Genomic DNA, 21,623 nt, shown 5'->3' on the forward strand with positions numbered 1-21,623 from the left:
GACTCATTTTCGGAACACCCTCATAGACACCTGGGCCAAAGAGCATGTGGGTGTACAACATCCCCTCTCATTCACCAGCCTCCTGGAAAATTGAAAGGTCCAATGAACTGCTAAAAACTACCCTGAGAGCAATGGGTGGTGGGACCCTGGGACACACATTTAGCAAAGGCCACCTGGTTAGTTAACACTCGGGGATCTGCCAATCGAGCTGGCCCTGCCCAATCAAAATTTCCATGCCCAGTAGAAGGGGACAAAGTTCAGTTCCTGTAGTGCGCATGAAGAATATGTTGGGGAAGACAGTCTGGTTTATCCCTGCTTCAGGCAAAGGCAAGGCCATGTGTGGGATTGCTTTTGCTCAGGGACCAGGGTGCACTTGGTGGGTGATGAGAAAGGATGGGGAAGTCCGGTGTGTACCCCAAGGGCATTTGATTTTGTGTGAAAATAGCCAATAAATTAAATTGTGTGATATTAATAGCGATATACTGTATCAATGGTATGACCATAAGAAACACCCAAAACTAACAAAGGATGGACTTTGGAACTAGAACTGACTTCAACTGTTGCCCAGGAACTTCATCAAAAAATTACATCTGTGACGTCCAGACTGCGAGCATGGACCATACCAGATACACCAGCTGTGAAAAAAAATACTCCGGATGCAGTGTGCAACAATCCAGCAGCACGCACCATTGTTCCTGCCCTGAGAGACTGTAATGGCAGATGGAACCCAAAGCCATGGCCTAAATGAACTCAATGGACACTTTAGAGCGATGGCCCATGGAGTCAGAGAATGGTGTCAGTGAAATAATCTGGGCATGACGTAGATGGTGTGGAATAAGGGGTGGATAATGTCCTGGTTCTGGCAAGGATAGAGTTAATTTCACAAGGAGCCAGGACAGGTGAGCCAAGCTGGCTGGGGCCATTCCGTACCATGTGATGTCATGCTCACCATAAAGGCGGGGGGGGGGGGGGGGGGGGGGGGGCTAGTCATGCGGGGGAGGGGCGACACGGTTCCAGTATGGCTGAGTGTCTGGTGGGTAGGTCCTTGGTTCGGTAAATTGTTCTCTATAATCACCCATTGTTAATTTCTGTTATCAGTACTGTTGTTGATTGTTTTCCCTCTCCCTTCTTGTCCCAGTAAACTGCCTTTATCCCAACCCTCCAGGCTTTTGACATTGTTTTTCTGTTCTCCTCCCCTTCTCACCCGGGAAGGAGTGAGCGGCCGCGTGGCGCTCAGCTTCCGGCTGGGCCTAAACCATGTCACAGGCCTATTTTATAGTTCCACAGGTAGAAATCTCATGGTCTGGATTTAAACCCTGGAACTTGTGTTGGGTTTTCATGGCAAGGTTTTGGTAGCGGGTGGGGGCTATAGGGGTGGCTTCTGTGAGAAGCTTCTAGAAGCTTCCACGGTGTCTGACAGAGCCAATGCCAGCCAGCTCCAAGATGGGCCCGCCCCTGGCCAAGGCCAAGCCAATCAGCGCCTCTGTGATAACATATTTAAGAAGGAAAAAAAACAGTTGGGGGGAAGTTTTTGCTGCTGGAGAGAGAAGTGCAAAAATGTAACACCAAGGTCAGAGCAGGAGGAGGGGGGAGGAGGTGCTCCAGGCACCAGAGCAGAGATCCCCCTGCAGCCCGTGGAGAACACCACGGTGAAGCAGGCTGTCCCCCTGCAGCCCATGGAGGAAGGATGAGGGGGTGTAGAGATTCCACCTGCAGCCCATGGAGGACCCCACGCCGGAGCAGGTGGAGGCACCCGAAGGAGGTTGTGGCCTGTGGGAAGCCCATGCTGGAGCAAGTCCCTGGCCGGACCGGTAGACCCATGGAGAGGGGAGCCCACGCCAGGGCAGGTTTGCTGGCAGGACTTGTGACCCTGTGGGGGACCCACGCTGGAACAGTTTTTCTCCTGAAGGTCTGCACCCCATGGAAGAGACCACGCTGGAGCAGTTCGTGAAGGACTGTAGCCCGTGGGAGAGACTCCATGTTGGAGCAGGGGAACGATGAGAGGAGTCCTCCCCCTGAGGACAAAGAAGCAGCAGAAACAACGTGCGCCGCACTGACCGCAACCCCCATTTCCCCCCCCCCCCCCCCCCCCCCCACGTGCCACTGAGGGGGGAGGAGGTTGAAGCCAGGAGTGAAGTTGAGCCCGGGAAGATGGTAGGGGTGGGGGGAGGTGTTTTAAGACTTGATGTTATTTTCTCATTGCTCTACTCTGTTTTGTTTAGTAATAAATTAATCTGTTTTCTAAGTTCAGTCTGTTTTGCTGGTGACGATAATTAGTGAGTGATCTCTCCCTGTCCTTATCTTGACCCAAGCCTTTTGTTATATTTCTCCTCCCCATCATGCTGGGGGAGGGGTGAGCGAGCGGCCGCGTGGGACGCTGCTGCCTGCTGGGCCTAAATCACGACAGAACTTCACAGCAAGAGGCAGTAGCAATCCTTCCTTTTGTTTAATGTATATCATCTTGATCCTAAAGTAGGACTCTCCATTTCTCATTTGACTCTAAAGGTGAGCAAAACCGGTACTATGTTCCCTATCTTTCTTACAGCAATCCATCCTTGACCAAAACTAAGAGAAGGCCTGTAGAGGTGTTTTAATTCTATGTGGGCTCTGACAATTTCCAGATTACCAAGAAAGAGCAACTTGTCTTAATCATTTTTGGCAGGACTATGCCCCAAATGCACGTGCTCCAGTAATCAAGGGTCACCTATATGCAAATTTTTTTACCTGTGGACCCTAACTAATCAAACCTTGTACACTGAAACAAATTTACTTGTCTGTAAATCTTTCCTCAGATTTGTTAATCTCCCAGTGCAGCAGACAGTCCCTAGACTGATGTGATGATATACAGACTGGCTTATCAGTCTGAATCCTAGCCAAGTGCCTGTTTGGTTGCACTTCACATCTTAAATGTTTTGTAATGGAGAGCAGTAAATTTCTTTTGGTATGTTAAAAAAAGTGCTTGATTTCTGTAAGAAGGAGCCAGCTCTAATACATTTATTTACCTACGAGTACAGAAGCCATGTATATGTGTATGCTGCTCCTGGCTGAAGGGAATAACTGCTTCATCTGTAGATGGGTATCTCTAGTCTTCCCCAAGAGAGGAGCAGTCTCAGGCTAAGCAGACAGTAGAAAAGGGAAGATTCAGGGCAGGAGCAGTGGTACTTATCCCTGGGGAAAGCCTTAGATAGGTCTAAGAAAGTGCCAAGGTCAGGCCCACAGACAGTACATCATGAGCCTAAGGCAAAACAAAAACAGTGCCCCATTGATATTTGTGTGATTACTGGAGTGCAGAGATTAGGGGCATGAGAGTATAGGAAAAAAGCATGGAGAACTGAAGCAGCCCTCCAGAAAGGACTGTCAGGTGGATTCTCGCTTTTACGTGAGATTTCTGAAGCAGGACTTTGAGCATGTTTTGGAAGAAGTTGGTAAGCTGGTATATCTAGGCATGGTAGGAGGTTTCCTGAAGCAGGAGACTGAGAGGATACAGTATACAGAGGGATTTTTGCACATGGAGAAGCAGGTTACTGACTTGGAAAATATTTTTAGCATCATATAACCACACTGGGTAGCCACATGGCTGCATGGTATTCTAGAAGCAGCAGATGGAGTGGTTTTGTGGAGAGAAAATAAAGGGAAATGACCAAAGGAAGGAGGAGGAGAAAGAAGAGTGAAGCCATGGCACCTGGCTTAAATAAATAAATAGTTTTGGAAAGGGGAACTTCACTGCTATGTGTTGATGGCTTTGTCTTTGATCCTTTTTTCACAGGAACCTTCCCAGGCTGCTGAAATTCTCATCTTGTGGCCAATCTGGTGCTATCAGTGAGTTTAGAAACACAACCCAAGGAACAGCAAATAAATGCTTGACATGAAATCAGCATTGGCATTGTCATGTTCTCTGCTTGTCACTAAGCAGCTTACACAGGCCCTGGAGCTTACCTATGCTATCTTACCTCCTGGGATAAATTAGACAGTGAGAAAAAAAAATTAAATGACCAATCTCTCACCCTACATGCTTCTCTTTGGAGCCTACAGTTTCTAAATCTTACAGACACAAGACAGTAGGAGTACTCATGCAAGGTAAAGTATTTTGATGCTGATGGGTAAGATGTCAAGTCTCTTGCATCAGGTAGTTTTAGATGATGCAGACAGGACAGGTTACCACTTAGACTTAAAAAAGCTTGCTTTGTTATTCTGCAGCCTGTTGGGATTGCCAGCTTGCTTCAGGTTACTCCATTTTTTATACTGTGTGGGTGGGCTGTTGATTTCTGGGATACTTTAAAATGGGTGCAAGAAGTCAATTCTGGGTCATTTGCACTGCAGGAATCTTCAAGAATGAACTAGCCAGATTGTGAAGACAAGCACTGACCACAACTCTGCTAATCTGCAGCATCTCTCTCGCTCTTTCTTTCTGTTTGACCAGGAGTGTTATTGCATACCTGAAACAATTTTCCCAACAAATGCTATCTCCTTTTTTCCTATGAAAAATTTCCCAGTGAGTGGAATTTAAGAAGGTTCAGACAATTTGTGGTCAAGAAAGCAGTATTCATTTCTACAGCTGGATCAAAGTTTTTCTTAAAATATCTAAATCAGAAGTTGGTTTCAATACAGAATTTGGAGAAAGAATGAAAACAATAGGTAAATCACTGGGAAACAGTGAAGCAACTGGCCTGAATATATACAGTATGTAGTTTTATTCAGAACTTCTGTTTCAAAACGTATCTTATTTATTGCATTTTCAGTGTGACTCCATCAACAGTGTAAGTTGCTGTTTAAACATCAGCTGCTTAAAAATTTGACACTTGAAAAATCCCACTTTCATAAAATAACAGTTTTCACCAACCTAGTGAGACTTTGTCAGCAGGCAAGATGCACCAAATTGGGCAGTGTTGGTAGCAGATGAGGAAAATTCATCAATATTCAGAAATGAAATATGTCTATGTACATTCTACAGTTTTTTGTGCAGCTTTGAATGGTATTAGAAGATGGTGCTTGAGTGATTAGGTATGTTAGAGGCCTTGCATTTGTAATTTTTTTCCAAAATTTGGGTTAAAATTATAGATACAAAAATGAAAGGGCACAAATGAATGTTGTAATTGTTCTTTAAGTCCTATCTGCTATTTACATGCACAATTATATGATTTCATTATTTATGCATGGCATCACAGTTCTCGTGCATGCATATTAGCCATACACAGACTGACATGCAAATTATTTGTACATGCTTATTCTAATGGAAGATGTGAAATCTTAAAGCTTTAATATACCTTCTTAAAATGACATTCACATTTTAAGATGCCATTTTCTGCATACAGAATGACAATTAAGAAATCAGGAATAACACATGCTAAATCTTATTTATGTTAATTTAAGCTCAAATTTCCAGAGTCAGATGTTTAGGATCATGCATTCAAATGAGTGATGTAATTTTCAGATGTCAGTAGAGCCAAAGACATTCAGAGTCTCCTAAAATCATGCTCTGTTTGCCACCACATCTGGTTTTACATACTTTTATTTAAAAAAAAAATGCATCAAATTAATGGAGAGCATTTGATAAATAAAAAAGTGCAGTATATACCTTTATGACTGCTTTGCACTACTTGAAAGCTGACCTAGCCAAAGTATTTCTGAGCAGTGGTCACTAGCTACACCAAGATTATTATCATCCTATGAATCATGAAGCACAAGTAGTAAAGACAGCTAATGACAAAAAAAGGCCTGGAGACTCCTTTCAGTAATATAAAAGATGTAATTTCTGGTACATATTTTCAGACATGTAATTCAGTACAATAATTTCTTGCAACCTATATCATCATGCATTAAATGACAGTCTTTCCCAATGATGGGCTAGTGTTTCTCTGTTTCAATCCCATTAAGCAAATGATGTCACCATTTCAAGCAGTACTGAGTGATCAGATCACATTATTTAGGTTCCTGGATGAATATTTACTCTAAACAGGAAATACCTTTTCTGAAAGCATGTATATCTCTGTAATTGTGTATACACGTGCAAAGACTCAGTTTTAAAATGAATTTGTGTACATTTTTTCATTATTTTGTATGCACATATTGGAAACCCATAGGCTAAACAAATCCTAGAAGGTCTTACAAGCATACAGGTATATGATTTGTATGTAGAAATATTAACAAAGAGCCACAAATGCACCAATAGGAAAAAAAAAAAGGCAAAAAAATATGTTTGAGTATCTTCCTCAGGTCTTGCTATTCTTTTTTTCGGATGTTTTATGTCTTGCACTATCTCTTGCTAAGTATTTTTCTGTGTATTCATTTCCATGCTCTAACTCTTCCACACCTTTGGCTTTCTCTACTGAAGAATTTGACAAATACATCATCATACGTATGTTGCCTTGTTTATATAAAATTGCACTAAGTCAGCATGTCATGTTTTACAGAGGGTAATTAAACTGAATAATCCCTTAAAAGCTTTCCAATAAGGCAGTATTTGTTAATATTGCTAATATAATGAAACTTCACTGTAATTACTTCAGATTAGTTGAACAGTTTTGAGCCACACTTTGCCAAATCATTAATGCCATATAAATTTAATGAAAAGCATGCCCTATATACAGGGCAACAAGATTGGACCCTAATCCCTCCACAGGATTTTATGGCAAAGATCTCTGCATATTTAGTCTCTTTTTAATGATAAATTCATATGAACCAGATAAGAATACAGTAACTGGAACCTACATGCAGTTACTGCTCCATATTAGGATCTCTGGGAGAAAATTTTCTTAAACTGCCCAGTTTCATACTCCATTTGGTATTTATATTTTCATGCTATCACATAATATTGACTTTCATGTTGAAAACAGTGCAAGAGAATATTTGTGTTAAGGGATTAAAAAAATAAAATATATCTAAAACATTCTTACTAACATTGTATTTCATATTTTTATTAAATTTATGGGTAAATTTGAGCTGACACCACCTGTATAAGTTCTTAGCTATCATAATCTGTGGAGTAATAGATTTTCTTTAGAGCTGTGACCCTTTAGTCTCAGTAGTAGTGCCCAGACACTGACTATGTTGGTTGACTTCAGCTCCAAAGTGTTAACTTCATTTTGCTAAAAGAATCAGGATAAGAAAAATATTTCTTGGTTGCTATAATGTCATTTCAATGCATTTCTTATTTCAATACATAAATCTGTTTAGGTTTGTTTTTAAAGAAGAAATAAAGTAGGATTCACTCCACTAGAGAAAAAAAAAGGATATCTGGTACCTCTTCTGCTCACTGGCTTGATAGTAATTAATCAATAAAGTATGTAATCTAAATTCTTAGCTACTGGTCAGCAAGCTTACCTATTTATTCTTCACAATCATTTTCCTTTTTTCATTGCTTAACATTTCATAACACCTTCCAAAAAATATTCATCAGTCGAATACCATCAAATATTACTGAATTTACAGGGGGTTTTTTCTGGATATCTCAGCACCAAATCATCCTTGTAGCAATGGATCTACCTATCTCAAATTCTACTTATTTCAATTTCTATTTACTACTAAGTTACAGCATTCATAAATCAGCATCATTTATCTGAAACATTTTAATTGTTATTGTCATCATCATTATTTTGATGCAAAAGTACTTCAATTTGATGCTTGGTATAAGTAACTTTTGGCCAGTGTACTTAACATTACAAAGTCATTTCACTGAGAACATCAAAACTGTCCTTTTTAAATTCTAGATTATGCAAAACAGTAGCCTGCATTTCACAACAAAGAAAAGACACTGAATTATATTTGTATACCGCAATTTTGGAAAATAGAAAATATTCCACTTTAAAATAGTTGAAGATATGTCCTCTTTTCTTAGTGCTTATTTTCCATGAAGTTCAATAAGATTCAAATAGGTTTCAGCAAAATTTCATAGGGATTTAAAAAAAAAAAACTTTTGTGCTTTAATTTGATTTTCAAACTAAAGCAATTTATCAAAGTGCATTACAAAACTTATTGTCGTGGTTTAGGCCCAGCCGGCAGCAGCGTCCCACGCGGCCGCTCGCTCACCCCTCCCCCAGCATGATGGGGAGGAGAAATATAACAAAAGGCTTGGGTCAAGATAAGGACAGGGAGAGATCACTCACTAATTATCGTCACCAGCAAAACAGACTGAACTTAGAAAACAGATTAATTTATTACTAAACAAAACAGAGTAGAGCAATGAGAAAATAACATCAAGTCTTAAAACACCTCCCCCCACCCCTACCATCTTCCCGGGCTCAACTTCACTCCTGGCTTCAACCTCCTCCCCCCTCAGTGGCACGTGGGGGGGGGGGGGGGGGGGAAATGGGGGTTGCGGTCAGTGCGGCGCACGTTGTTTCTGCTGCTTCTTTGTCCTCAGGGGGAGGACTCCTCTCATCGTTCCCCTGCTCCAACATGGAGTCTCTCCCACGGGCTACAGTCCTTCACGAACTGCTCCAGCGTGGTCTCTTCCATGGGGTGCAGACCTTCAGGAGAAAAACTGTTCCAGCGTGGGTCCCCCACAGGGTCACAAGTCCTGCCAGCAAACCTGCCCTGGCGTGGGCTCCCCTCTCCATGGGTCTACCGGTCCGGCCAGGGACTTGCTCCAGCATGGGCTTCCCACAGGCCACAACCTCCTTCGGGTGCCTCCACCTGCTCCGGCGTGGGGTCCTCCATGGGCTGCAGGTGGAATCTCTACACCCCCTCATCCTTCCTCCATGGGCTGCAGGGGGACAGCCTGCTTCACCGTGGTGTTCTCCACGGGCTGCAGGGGGATCTCTGCTCTGGTGCCTGGAGCACCTCCTCCCCCCTCCTCCTGCTCTGACCTTGGTGTTACATTTTTGCACTTCTCTCTCCAGCAGCAAAAACTTCCCCCCAACTGTTTTTTTTCCTTCTTAAATATGTTATCACAGAGGCGCTGATTGGCTTGGCCTTGGCCAGGGGCGGGCCCATCTTGGAGCTGGCTGGCATTGGCTCTGTCAGACACCGTGGAAGCTTCTAGAAGCTTCTCACAGGAGCCACCCCTATAGCCCCCACCCGCTACCAAAACCTTGCCACGCAAACCCAACACACTTGTCTTGCATTTCTCTAATTCTGGCAATATCACATTGTGTTGAGGTCAGGAAAAAAATCTATGTGACAGTGAAGATGGCAGAGCTGGAACAGCTGTTACAGGACATTTTTTCTACATCCCTAAGCTTTCCCAGCATCACTGGGATGGACTGTGCAGCCACATCTACTGATGTATTCTATTTTCCGCAACATTTTGGTTTCCATTCATGTCTATGCCATTCATACCAGTCTCTAACACTAACTTGCAACAATTAAGATTAATTAATCCTTTCTTTACTACAAATTTACCTCTACTTTCCAAGAGAAAAAGATAGAGACTTATGTGGGGGATACAAATTGCACAATAAAATTTAATTGTTCCCTCAGAGTGTAAGAGTAATATGTATGTCTAAAATTGTAGCAGAAAGTTCACTGAGCTCAACAGAAAAAAAGAAAAAAACCCCAAAACTCAAGCAATAGGTCTTCTACTACAGTGAATTTAGCTGTAACTCTTTTTTACTCTTAATGATTGAGGATCAATTACCATATCACACCCAGGATCACACATATCACACCTTGTCATGAAGATTTTAATTTCTCCTTGACCCATACCTAGCTTCCCCACTATACTGTCCATAAATTGGTAAGCACATTGAACCTTTGATCTTGCAATGTACTTCATCTTGTGCATAATTTTAAGCACCTGAATAATTCTGTAGATTGCTGGATCCAGGCCACCTATGACTCACCAGAAGACTGTATAGTGATCAAGAGACTGAATAATGATCAGGTGGTAGGGGCATAGCACCCCCTTCGACGCATTTCTCCTACATGACTTTTAGTGAATTACTTAAACTATGCCTTAAATTTGTCCTCAAAACATTAAAAATTTTGTCAAATATATATCATAGGAATATGGTCTTTGAAGTTTGTGAGGCAGTGAAATACTAATTTAATAAGGTCCACAGAGAAACTAGTAATAAAACTGAACATTTCAATCAGGGTTAACCAAAATAGACCTTACATCGTAGAGAATGAGTGTTTAAAACTTGTAAAATGCTTGAAAGAAATGAGCTAGGAGATTAGCCAGTTCTCCAGTGAAAAGATATTTATGCTTAAAAATGATGCAGAGAACTAAATGTTCCTACTTAAGAACTGCCTTAGGGTAAGAATGGCCATGCAACATGAGTTATTATTAAAACATGCCACTGCCGCAGGGATGTAGGGATACATTGGATCTTTGAAGCGTGTCCAAAGAAGGGCAACAAAGCTGGTGAAGAGTCTAGAGAACAATTCTTACGAGGAGTGGCTGAGGGAAGTGGGGTTGTTTAGTCTGGAGAAGAAGAGGCTGAGGAGAGACCTTATTGCTCTCTACAGCTACCTGAAAGGAGATTGTACTGAGGTGGGTGTTGATCTCTTTTCCAAGGTAACAAGTGATAAGGACAAGAGGAAATGGCCTCAAGTTGTGCCAAGGGAGGTTTAGATTGGATATTAGGAAAAATTTCTTCACTAAAATGGTTGGGCACTGAAACAGACTGCCCAGGGAAGTGCTTGAGTCACCATCTCTGGAGGTATTTAAAACACATATAGATGTAGTGCTTAGGGACGTGGTTTAGTGGTTGGACGTGTCAGTGCTAGGTTAACAGTTGGACCTGGTGATCTTAAAGGTCTTTTCCAACCAAAACGATTCTATGATTCCAAAAGTATCTCTTCATTTGTGTGGCAGTAGTTTTACTGTGACAGCACTGAAGGACTATAGCACATGAACTGTAGCGGCAAAGTATTAAAAACAATCAACAAATAGCTCTCCTTTCTCTTTCTCGATACATAGAGACATACAGTTAGATACAGGTCTACACATACAAACATACTTATATAGATATATGTGTGTTTCTTTGTATATGTCGATGTGTATACACATGCATACATACCAATATGTATGCATTTAGCTAATCGGCTACCAGTTCCTTTTCCTAAGTCAGAATGATTTTCAAACAAAATAGTATAGTTTTAATTCTTGCAGGTTCTTAAATATTCTTAATTACAGAATTATTCTTAAAATTCTACTTTCTGTGGAAAACATGTGCAGCCCATTTTCAAAGAGAAGAACAAAAGAAAGAGTTTGCTGAACACACATATGGAAAAGAAATAAAATCTTTCCATCCAAATATATCACATAAGCCCCTTCCATAAGGAATGCATTTTCTCTGATGCAAAGCAGTTGGGACAGCAGTGGTCCTCTGTATCCACTTTTCATCATGAAACAACATCACAATACATAATGGAAAATTTAATCTAATCTGGGAGAGTGAGGACATTAGCACGAAGACAAAAAGCCTTAACTTAGAGGCACTGTCATAGTGCCTTTATTGTTGACTTTGTTTTACCTGCCACACATACATGCACATGTGTGCATGTTGGCATGCAGACATTCATTGGTACAGATATGATTTTTGATAAACAGTTCTTTGTTGCTTTTATTTAAGTTTTTCAGAAATTCTAGTCCTAGTTCAGAGAGATTTTAAAGGTATGTTCTTCCTTCCAGTCTTACTCTTGAAAATGGAATATTATCAATTCACTACAAGAACATATTAAATGTTGCTTTTTTCTATAATGTAATTCTATAGAATAAATATCAATCTTACTTTTGAAACTGTGGACACTAAAGCTAATAAAAATGTAGGAACCAGTGATAGTAAGAAGGTATCACTTGTATCACTAGAGTTAACAATTTTTTAAAAAAAAAGTTTATGCATTTTTTTTATAATAGCTAGTTTTAATTTTGTACAGCAAATTCTAAAATATATGACTTCAGCCTTGCTGTAAGACATTTATATAAATTTTAGATCCTGGCTCATTGAAATTTTAACCTCTTCTTGGCTTAAACACCGCAGTTTGGGCCACCAAACCACCATCTTTTAATTAAAAAAAAACAGAGACAGTTATCCCTTGCTGCAACAGCTCTTTTCCTCTCTGAGTGCTAAAGAAGCATTGATGTGTGGTGGGGCAGGCACTGGTGTAGGCATGGAAGGGACCTCAGTGTAACAGCAAAGGCCTCTGAGAAGGGCAGAAGCTGGAGCTGAGGGGCCAAGTCCTGTGCATTAGGCTGTGCCTGTGATTTCAGGATCATGGACAAGAGGGACAGTGGTGTCAGGCCTGGCTGCCCATTGTCAGCACTGAAGGTTTGGACAGAGTAATTAATGATTTTTTTGGGTGGATAAGGAGCTTAAAGAGCCAACAAGGTGGTTCTTGACTCATCACACAGCACAAAGGTTGGGCACAAACCCGCTCACTGCTCCAGGGATGGGACTGGACTGGGTAGAGCTGGGCAGTGGGATGCACGGCTCAGATTTACAGGAAGTTCCTGATGAGATTTCAGTCCTCTCAGTAAGTCTAGAGTAAAGGAGAGAAATAAAGGGTTGCATCATTTTTGGGTTTTTTTTAATCCCCCTCGAGTAATGTCAGGCTTTCCATTTCCACTGCACCCATTAAGCTGTCATGTGTAATGTGGACTTGAATTTTTTTTCCTTACAATTCATTCACACTATGAAAGAATAAGTTTTCTTTTCAGAGAACTGATGGCTATCAGCAGAAGGAAGTTGTTGATGAGGGGTGGGAAAGAGAGTCCTAAATAACTGTTTGCAAGCATTATTGTTCACAAAAGTAACTGGGTTTCCATGAGACCTCTAAAACTCTTTTCGGTAGTTTTTCACAAATTGTAAATTGTACAATATAACAGTAATTTTTGTTCTCCAATAAAGTTCACACATAATGAGAATTTCTAAGTTGTTTTCATGCTGTTTTCCTATGGCATTTCTTAATAGAAATCGTCTCAGTCAATCCTCTAGAAATCTCTTTAATTTTCTTTTTTCCTTTTTAACAAATTTTCCATTATAATACAAATGTGATTTACATGACTGATCACATGTGCCAGCAATGTGCCCTTGCAGCAAAGAAGGCTAATGGTGTCGTGGGTTGCCCTAGGAGGAGTGTTGCCAGTAGATCAAGGGAAGGGATCCTTTCCCTCTACTCAGCCCTGGTGAGGTCCCACCTGGAGTATTTTGTCCAGTTCTGGGCTCCCCAGTACAAGAGAGATGTGGACATACTGTAGAGAGTCCAATGAAGGGCTACAAAGATGATGAAGAGATTGCAGTGTTTCTCCTAAGAGGAAAGGCTGAGAGAGTTGAGACTGTTCACCCTGGAGAAGAGGATGCCCAAGGGGATCTTACCAATGTATATAAATACTTGAAGGGAAGGTGCAAAGAGGATGGAGCCAGGGTTTTTTCAGTGGTGCTCAGTAACAGGATCAAAGGGAATGGGCACAAACTGAAACACAGTAGGTTCCCTCTGTACATCAGGAAACACTTTTTCACTGTGAGGGTGCTGAAACAGTACAAGTTGCCCAGACAGGTGGTGGAATCTCCATCCTTGGAGATACTGAAGATCTGTCTGGACATGGTCCTGGGCACCTGGCTGTAGGTAGCCCTGCTTGGGCAGGGGGTTGGACTAGATGAACTCCAGAGGTCCCTTCCACTCTCAACCATTCTGTGATTACATCATAAATAACCAAAGTTATGGGTGGCATGAAGAGTTTTAAAATGCAGTATAACAATGAAATATAACCATGATTTTTTAGTAGATTTTTCTGCATAGCAAAGTCTCCTAAAAGTTGAAGCCTACTTGTGGAACATACAAAGAGAATAATGCAAACTTAATTTCTTATATTCCTTGCTTTAAACAATTTAGTTGTCTGTATGTTTAGCAGAAGTATAAAGCATGACCAAAGATATCTTCCTGTAACTTATGGAAGGCTTCCAGATTTCACTACAGACTTCAGGAGGTGAGGGGACTGAACTGCTTCTAGGATCAATTCAAAGTCAATGTAACTATTCTGTAAGAATGACTCAAAATCCTTCTGTCATGTATATTAAGTCAGTAATTATATATCTCAAATAAGGAGCAAAGATTGTATCCAAATGTAGAACTCCTTACAAAATATTATTTGAAATTGTGCATATTTGACTGAGGTAGACATTGTTTGGGACATCCTGTAGGAAACTGTCATACTGGTATTAACATACAATACGTAACACTGGTGTTGTAGGTGGAACAGGTTTCTTAACATCTTGGTTTCCAATTTGCAGTAATTTTATGTTATGCGTATGTTTTCCAGAAATTTAAGGATGGTTCGGTTTGTGCGTGCTCCTTTCTAGACACAGTTAAAATACCTGGATGAAGATACTGTTTCTTGAAAGGCAAAAGTAGCGAAAATGCTGCTGAGTGATTAAGTTTGATGTTCTACTTCCATCCCAGAAAAAAATGTTGTTCCAGCAAAGCAAAACTTGCAGCCCTTTAAAGTATTATTTAAAATCAAAGTGTATTCATGGTGGCAATAACATGAGATATTTTATTTGGAAAAAAAAAAAAGTAGAAAAACAACTTTGAACTTTTTGGCAGTGGAAGAATCATGCCGCTTTTATCTCATCAGTGAACTGATGATATTGGTGAGCCAAGAACAAAATCTAAACATAAATATGTGCCATTTCAGGCATACCCTTTTTATAGGGATTTCCCCTTAATAAAGAGTCCAAAAGGGGACTTTGATTATTCAAAAAATCAGTGGCAGCAGCAACTTACGGTCCTGTGAGTATTCCAACCAACGGCAAAGCAATGTTGAATTCAAAATTGCAGGTCCTGCAATGTTCACAACTGTACAGTTACGTGCAGAACAATGGCGAGGAGATAGGTGATGGAGGTCAGTACGGCTCTTTCCCAGACTCCTTATAATAAATTCTTTTATGCTGTGTTAAGGCAGCAGAGATTTCTGTTCCACATTGTAGCACATTGTTACTTACGTTGTCCCTGGTTAGATTCCTCTGTCAGGCACCTTCTCTGTAGATGACCGTGCACTATTTGCATGTCTGCTTGCAAGACTGTCCGTTAGCCATCACATCACATGGATTTATTGCACATGCGCATTCTCACATAAAAACTTCATAAATTCGCGCCCATCATTCCTCACCATGGGCCGTCGCTCCACAGTGCCAGGGATCTACCCGCGTGCTGCTTACCTCACGCGGGAAACTACTGGGGAACCCCCATTGGGATGTCAAGGTAATAAAAGCCTTTTGATTACCTGTGTGTGCATTGTGTTTGTGTATCCAACCCTGTTTGGGTCTGGTTCGGTGTCACCACTCGTGGAGGCCAGTTGGGTGCCATCGCCTGATCTGACAACAACCAACAGGAGTAATAGTAGTACTGATTCTCTCGTTCTGATATTTTACAAGTTTTGCATCTGTGACATCTATCTGAAAGAATTTGTCTCCTGATTACATGGTCAAAATTTGGAGGATCTGCTCTGACTTCAGCTGAGATTTGCATTGCTGTAACTGAAATAACAAAATTATCTTTTAGCAATTAATACTAGTTGACAGAAAGGCAGGAAAAGCAAGTTTCTATTCTATGGTTCTTACAAGCAAAGTGGTGCTTGTAATTTTTCCAAAATGTAAATAAACCCTCCAATCAATAAAATATGTCTGATGCGTATTTTCCTTTGCCTCAGTATCTTTATCAGTCACATAGGATAAAACCATGACTCAGAAAGCACTGATCACCAGTGACTGTTTAAATCAAATTGTTCTGAAATTGGCTATACCAAACCATACAAATGAAAATCTGGATCAGTCAGGCGGTACGTTATTACTTATAACCTCATTTATTTGTTTACAGTCCTGAATAAAAACATAGTTACCTCCAGAGTGTAAAAATTCAGAGCTCTTTCCAGACCAGACTGAAAAAGTGATCTTTAATCTAATGGACTTAACCCTTCAAAGAAGGATTGTTTCATTATGAACAAAAAAAAAAAAAAAACCCCAAACCCCAAAAAACCCCCACTCTTGATGTACTTCTCTAATTAACCTCCAGATAATCCTGAGTGACAGTTTAACAGATTTATGGGTCAATCAAATATCACTATCTGGTTAGAGTATGGGCTTGTTTTCAGAGGGAAAGCATTTTACTAAAGGACCAAAAATTTGCATAATCAGCTTGACAGAGAATGGAGGTCAAAGACATTTTGTACTTCTTACTGCCACTCTTAAAGGCACGGATATTCTTCATAGTGAAGAGGGAACAATCTTTCTCAATACAGCCCTTGATTTAACTGACTAGTGGACCTTGAATTTTTGGTTCAGGGAATTAACTAGAATTCATCTAGACTGCACAAGAAATTCTAATTTGAAGTTGACCTGGATGTCAAAAGTGTTAGCAGAGAGGAGCTGACAAAAGCCAAACAAGCTGCACAGGTGGTATGGTAGTTCCTGACATCAGGCTGTGCAGAGATTTTAGAGCTGGGTTGGATTTCTGAGGATACCAAACTTTTGCTTAGCACAACTATAGGGTAAAATTGTACAGCCAGAGGAAAAGCAAACGCTTTTTTTAGCTTGCCTGTTTACAGTGATCCCTGACCCTCAAATCTTGTGGTCACCTCCAGAACTTCTCCCACTGCCACTGATGGGTACTTGCTCTTTAAATCGACAAATAGCATGTTATTATAAAATGGGAAGAGCATAGGAGGAATTTTGCATCGTAATTATTTTTTATTCTGTGAAAAGAAATTTTCCAAGTACATTGCAGAGTAGTTTTGCCCTCCAAAGTAGACCAACAGTATGTTAGTCATAGCTGAATATGGACTTTTCAGCAGTGATAACTGTGTATATATTGTTGCAGTAGTACCTTTGCAAGCTTCAGAAAGCTGCAGAAACAATGCAGAGAGTAGTATAAACTATTTTAAGCATGCAAACAGAATTAACTTTCTCCATTCAAAGTCAAGATACTTACATTACTTTTGACTATCACAGTGTAAGAGAGAAAAAAAGAGAAAGACAAATAATAGAGGGCCAACTTCATCTGATTGGATGAACTAGGAAAAGATCTTTCTTATTTCTCATACTCCTCATATAAAGTGTCTGCACATGCTCTTTGTAAAGGGTTGTTTTCTTCTGCTTTGTTTTTCCAAATGGAAATGACTGCACTTGCAGTAAGTACTTGCAGTGAAGTGAGTTTGGGAATTTTCCCAATAGGAGTGAAGTCCTCCTATTGGGAGGACTTATACATTGTTTCTGTATCTGATAAACAGATGGTCCATATCATAAGCTCCATAGGTTCAAAGTTTCTTGGAAGTACCACACACCTGTACAGACTCTGCAGAATTATTTCTGCACATGCACGGTAGTTTATGGCATCCCAAACAGATCAACTCTGTTGCACAGGTGTAAACCACCTGTGAAGCACATGGACAACAGATTCAATTGGTCTGGTAGCCACAGCTTCATTATGAAAGACCTTATTTTTTGGAGTATGTAATCTACTCATCTCTTCCCTCCAGCGTAATACTTTTGATAATGGAACTATTTAAGTATACATTTTTCTTACTATGGTAATAATCCTAAACTGATAGATGCTTGTTTTACTTTGTAATAGATATACAATCTCAAGAATTCAGCAAATGGGGCTGCAATTTTTTGTAATGTATGACACAGCTTTCCAAAACACAAAACTTTTACCAAGACTTTGTTTCCATCTTAAAGTTTTATTTTGCTTATGACACATCTTTTGAACACCTAATGTGAGTTTACTGAACTGAAGTCCTTCTGCTTCTCGTGTAAGTAATTTCCCTCTTTTTCTATGCAGCATATTACTGTCAGTAGGAAAAAATACTGGGATGAATGAAATTGTTACTCCTAAAACAGTCATTGAGTTGGGCCAGATAATGGGCTCTGCTCTCTGTCCTTATCTGATGATTATTTTGGAGCTTATAGTAAATTTTTCCTTATTTGTGAATTGAAAGATAATCCATACATGACCTGAAGAACACTCATTCTGTTGTCAGTGCAACATTAATTTACTATCAGAGTTTTTGTCACTCTGTTTTTGGGGCTTTGCATTTGCTTTTCAGTACCCTTCTTCTGTTATGGAAAAAAATGAACAGAGGAATAACTGCTTATTTTCCAGAAATATCTTCCTAATATACCAAAAATCAATAGTGAAACAGCAATTGCCAACCTTTTTGACTCTCTAAGATATATTTCAACATTTACTTTCTGTGGAGAGTAACTGGAAAAATCCACATTCCTCAAAGATCAGAGAGAATGTTTGTTTGCACAGGGTTTGGTTGCAAGGAGAGGAGGGTATGACAGTGCCTTCATGACCTGTTCAGAAACAGAAACCGCTCCACAGGGATATGGATTTTATTTGGGTGAAAAGCAGAGTCTTAATACACTGATGTTTTGCATGGCTTAAGTCCCCTGGGCCTGCTATCCATATGACAGGATATACCCTTCAGAAAATATTATTTATTTTATTAGACCCACTGAATGTGGTAATTTTCAGACTTCTTTGCATAAGCTTAAGATCTTACAAATTGTCGCCCTCGCTTTACTGATAGTGTCTCAAATCCAACATCTGGTGAAAATGAGAGGAGGGGTAGTATAATTAGATCCTGAAAGGTTGTGTACATTACCTGCATCCTGTTAATATAAAAAAAAGGTCTTACCTTCAACCTTTTGTTATAGATTTGTTCCTAATATGTAAAGCTAAAGCTTCCAGAGTGATAAATTATGAAACAACCATAGCTCATGCATTGAGCTTTCATATAAAGCTGCTTAGAAATAGGAAGTCAAACTATCTCAAATTAAACCACACTTTCTATTATGTGATTGTATTGGCTAAAGTAAAGTAATTATAGGACAGAAAGTAGAAAATTTCTCATATTATTGCCATTACTTTCCATGAGGGGAAAAAAAACCTTTTAAACTGCAGCCTATGAAGTTTGGATTTTCAAAAGAATTATTTGAATGCTGTCTATAGTGGAAAAAAAAAGGTAGGATTCAATGTGGTTTTCAGTTCTTGATTCTTACATGTCTCAGTTTGTGTTTGCAATTTTTCTTCTTTCTTTCCTTTTTTTTTTTTCCTTTTTTTAAACATAAGCGCTTAAAAAAAATTCACTGTTAAGCCTTTCATTACTCTGGTCTTTTTACTATAAATATTAGGGCACAGATCTCCTACAAATGGGTTAGAAGGAGATAAGTCACTCTCCTTGGCACTTGCCATGGTTTGCCAACTTTTTAGCTAGTTTCTGCAGATGCCCTTCCTGGCATCAAAACCCAGGAGCCTGCAGGACACAAAAAAAATGTCAGATTTCTCCTGATGCTCCGGAAGGCTTTCTTTACTGTAGGAGAACCCTGTGTGCTTTGATAAATGCCCCTGTGCTGAGTCAGCATGGTGGGCAGTATAACTTTTTGATCTTCTTGAAGTTGACGGTTTCCCCCATAGACTGTCTTTGAAATAGCCTATAACACAGACTGTCAAACTACTAAAGTAAGAGAGCGCTGTATTTATTTTACTGTTAAGTCATCCTTCCTCTGTGCAGATCTCATGTGTCTTGGTATTTTCCTGGACAATTTCATATGCTTTATTGTTTCCATCAGCTGTGTGCAGTGGTTTTTTATTTGAGGGACTACATTCTTTGCACAGCCTCATTCTGTCACCCTGACATTTCACATGTGCCTTTTGTGTCTAGGCCCAGTTTCTAGAAACTATTCAGAACAATTCTGTACTCTCTTGCAGCCTAAACATTGCTGCTGTTACATTTACTATATTTGGAGACACAAGGACAGCTTTCATTTTAGGGAATCGTTTTCAGACCAGTATTATCCACATTAAAAAGTAAAAGCAAAATGCAACCTATCTGCATTTAGGGAAAACAAACAAACAAACAAACAAAAACCCCAAACAAAAAACATGCTGAAAAGCCCCCAAAACTAAACCAAACCAACCTTCTCTTACTGCTGCAGATGCAACTTCTGAGGACTACTTTTAGAGGGCTTTAAAATCTCACATGTAAGTTTCTAATCTTGAAGTCTCAGAGCTTTTCAGCAGGGTAGGTACCATCAAATCCTCACCTAAGGATGAGGACAAAATCCTTAGGACAACAGCATGCCATTTTTTGAGACAGAGGTTTACAGAAATCTGTGGTTATTTAAAATAAGTGTCTTTTTCATCCCTCCTGTCTCAGTCCCCAATGCATTCTGACTCCTATCTCACTACCAATAGCGGTTGGGGTATTCAGGATAAGTATTTTTACATTAAGTGTTGCTCAGTGTTTCCATGGGCATTGGCAGAACAGACTTTTACTGTCCCCCGGCAGCCTTCTGACTCAAGTAGCTGCCTGCTTCCTAGTGCCTAAGGCCAGCCCTAAGACATCCTGTTTTCTTCAGTCTGCCACGGTTTCTAGAGTGGATAGTGGCATATGAAACAGTGCACTGAGATAATCTGAGCTGGGAGGATGAAAAAAGCTTGAAGCAGTATGTTCTGATCACTGTCAGTGTCTGAAGCAGTGAATGATCAGACCGAAACCACCAGATTTACCATGAAGGCAAATACCTTTACAGTTTTGCTATCTCATTACCAAAAACAGCAAATGTTTTTCATGATAAATGAAAACATGTTTACTTTAAAATAAGCAACTTTTCATGTATGGTGGGGTTTTTGGGGTTCTTGCCTCAAATCAGAGAACACAGGTAAAATTATTATAGAATATAAAGGCTGTAAATGAACCAGGTTAGATAGCTATAGCAGAGACCATCCTGTGTTCAGCATCTTCAGGCACCAGGCCTACAAGGATAGTTTCACTTTTCCACAGAGTACTGATCAGGACACTTCTAATAAGGAAGGTAATCTTTAAAAATCAGAGGTCTTGGAATTATAGAATCATTGAAATTATATTCATAATCAGATGCCATTTAGCATTTTCTGTCCAATATATTATTATAGCAAGAAGGAGAACAGCTATGTGAGGTGATGATATGAAGCATATTACAATGTGTGGAAGGGTGCACAGGTTCTCTCAGGCACAATGCAAAATGGAGGATCAAAGAGACAAACCTAGGAAAAAAAACAGAGCATATTTATGCTGTTGTTTATTGTCTCACCTAGCCCAGACAATTCAGCATATTATGATCTTGTCAAGCAATGCAGGATTCTCCTTGACTGCTCATGGCTTGGACAGGCATAATCCTCACTGGTTAAAAAATTGGCTGGATGGCTGAGCCCAAAGAGTTATGATGAATGGAGTTAAATCCAGCTGGTGGCCAGTCACAAGCAGTGTTTGCAGGAGTATTGATCTGCTTGAGGGTAAGAAGGCTCCACAGAGGGATCTAGACAGGCTGGATCAATCTGCTGAGGCCAACTGTATGAGGTTCAACAAGGCCAAGTGCTGGGTCCTGCACTTGGGTCACAACAACCCCATGCAGCACTAGAGGCTTGGGGAAGAGTGTCTGGAAAGCTGCCTGGTAGAAAAGGACCTGGGGGTGTTGGTCAATAACTGGTCGATAGCTGGCTGAACATGAGAACATGAGTGAGCAGTGTGCCCAGGTGGTCAAGGCCACCAACAGCATCCTGGCTTGCATCAGAAATAGTGTGGCCAGCAGGACTAGGGCAGTGATTGTCCCTCTGTACTCGGCACTGGTGAGGCTGCACCTCGAGTACTGTGTTCAGTTTTGGGCCCCTCACTACAAGAAAGACATTGAGGTGCT

At 40.3% G+C, this 21,623-nt stretch overlaps 1 long non-coding RNA gene across 2 annotated transcripts in view; it reads right to left on the reverse strand.

The window, feature by feature from the left end:
* Window positions 1-1,746: 1,746 nt before the first annotated feature.
* The window catches only part of LOC142599409 (uncharacterized), a 333,928-nt gene continuing 314,051 nt past the window's right edge, over window positions 1,747-21,623 (reverse strand). For both annotated transcript variants that reach the window (XR_012832963.1, XR_012832962.1), the window contains exon 3: window positions 1,747-1,886. This is a non-coding gene — a long non-coding RNA (uncharacterized LOC142599409). The remainder of the gene's footprint in view (window positions 1,887-21,623) is intronic.

This window comes from Balearica regulorum, chromosome Z (genome assembly GCF_011004875.1).
Source record: "Balearica regulorum gibbericeps isolate bBalReg1 chromosome Z, bBalReg1.pri, whole genome shotgun sequence".
NCBI lineage: Eukaryota > Metazoa > Chordata > Aves > Gruiformes > Gruidae > Balearica > Balearica regulorum.